The sequence below is a fragment of the Lucilia cuprina genome, chromosome 3 (genome assembly GCF_022045245.1).
Source record: "Lucilia cuprina isolate Lc7/37 chromosome 3, ASM2204524v1, whole genome shotgun sequence".
In the NCBI taxonomy this organism is placed as follows: Eukaryota; Metazoa; Arthropoda; class Insecta; order Diptera; family Calliphoridae; genus Lucilia; species Lucilia cuprina.
The window spans coordinates 9,322,672-9,325,006 of NC_060951.1; positions in this window are offsets into that span (position 1 = coordinate 9,322,672).

Consider the following 2,335-nt stretch of genomic DNA (forward strand, 5'->3'; position numbering starts at 1 on the left):
TCTGTTCTAGTTCTGTTCTAGTTCTGTTCTAGTTCTGTTCTAGTTCTAGTTCTGTTCTAGTTCTGTTCTAGTTCTGTTCTAGTTCTGTTCTAGTTCTAGTTCTAGTTCCGTTCTGTTCTAGTTCTGTTCTAGTTCTCTTCTAGTTCTGTTCTTGTTCTGTTCCAGTTCTGTTCTAACTCTATTCTAGTTCTGTTCTAGTTCTCTTCTAGTTCTGTTCTTGTTCTGTTCCAGTTCTGTTCTAACTCTATTCTAGTTCTGTTCTAAGTGATTTTGTGATAGTTACCTTCTAGTCCTTTTTGAAATATGTCTGTCCTTTACTTATCAAGTATTTTTTTAATTTTCTTGACTGCAGGTTTGCTATCATTATCACCACCGACTGTGCCTGCTGGCTGCCTGTAATAGTTGTTAAATTGCTGGCTTTATCTGGTTAGTGTTGCAAGAGTCATCATAAATTTATTACAAATGTTAATCTTTTTCTACATTTCTTCTTTTTCTCAGGCATACCCATATCACCTTCCCTGTATGCCTGGTTGGCTGTCCTGGTGCTGCCCGTTAACTCAGCATTAAATCCCATACTTTATACTCTCACCACAGCGGTGTTTAAACAACAGTTAAGACGTTACTGTCAAGCATTACCCACCTGCTCGCATATGTTCTTGGAGCGACAGAGTACGCAAATGGGATTTGAGTCGGCTATAAGCACAAGTTTAGGACAATTTGGCAGCAGTAAATCTAATAAATCCAATTCGGGACGTAAACGTTCTTCGCAAAGGTGCTCACAACGTTGCGCGAATCCGAAATGTGGCAGTCATGTATGAGATAGAGTGAAATTTGTGGTCCACTATGAGGACACTATACTGTAGTACAAGCCATCGAACGAATTTTACAAAAAAATACAATGTGATTAAGAACTGTGAACTGCTCTTTGTTAAAAACTGTTGAATCTACAAAATAAGTATTATTTTCTTAAGGATTTTTTTTTATTGCGACAAATTTTTAAATTCCATAAAATATATGTAAAAACTACAAAAGAGTTGTGATTCTTTTAGTTTCTTTTTATGCTTAATATAAAAATAACTATCAAAGGTGAAAGGTTGATAACAACTAACTGACTTGTTTTAAAAGCAATTCAATTACTTGCTATCAACATTTCACTAACACTATACTTTAAAACTAGCGTTAATTAACTTTTAGTTAGTATTAAATTTTCTACTCTTTCGATATGTGCTGTGTAAATAAATATTTTTGTTTTTAAATAATTTTTGTAATTGTCAATTGTTGAACTGATTACTATTTGTTCATTCTTGTAGTACGATCTCAATGTAAGTTTTGAATTGATAAATAAATTAGTTATACAATAAAATATATTTTTATTAATTATATAAATACTGAATACAATTGCGTTTTATTTAAATTTAAAAATGGGAACTAATTCCAGGCCGTTGGCCGATTTTGGTTTTAGAAACTATTCGACCGCGTACAAGAGTGGGCGAAGGTACTTATCGGTGAAAGTAGGGTATCAAACTCTATTGATTCACAGGAGCACCGTCGCAACGTGGGGTGTATTTCACTGTTCTATCGATACTTTAATGGAATGTGTTCCCCTGAAATTAGGGAACTCGATCCCGATACCCGTATATTTCTACGTAGCACGTGAAGGTCTTCAAGAACACACCCATTTGTGGTCGATTGGTCAGTGGACCGTACAACACATTACAGTTAAAATTCATTGTTCAGCTACACTGTTCGTATGTAGAACAAACTTCCTGCAGAAGTATTCCCCGCTACTTTCGATGATAAAAAGTTAAATCAAATGTCCACAAACACTACTCCCTCTATCCTCCCTTCCAAAACCTATTTTCCTAGTTCCAGCACAATGCACTGCATGAGTAGGGGTCAACCCCTTATTTAGTTATTATTTTAGTTTAGTTATTGAAAAAAAAAAAATATTTTTCAGTGAATCATATTTAAATTTATTATTGCCATGAACATATTGTTAAAATATAATTAAAATAACAATTATTTGTTTTTGATAACAATATATTTTTACATTAAAAATAATTTAGTTACAGTAACCATTTCGAACTATGCCTTTTATCTGCGTGTAGTTTACCATAGTACTGTCTATGAACTAGAAGAAAGTATAGTCTTAAGTCTGCTCCTTGTCTATAGTCTAGTCTGTAGTCAATAGTCTAGTCTATAGTATAGTTTAGTCTATAGTATAGTTTAGTCTATAGTCTAGTCTATATTCTAGTCTATATTCTAGTCTATAGTCTAGTCTATAGTCTAGTCTATAGTCTAGTCTATAGTCTAGTCTATAGTCTAGTCTATAGTC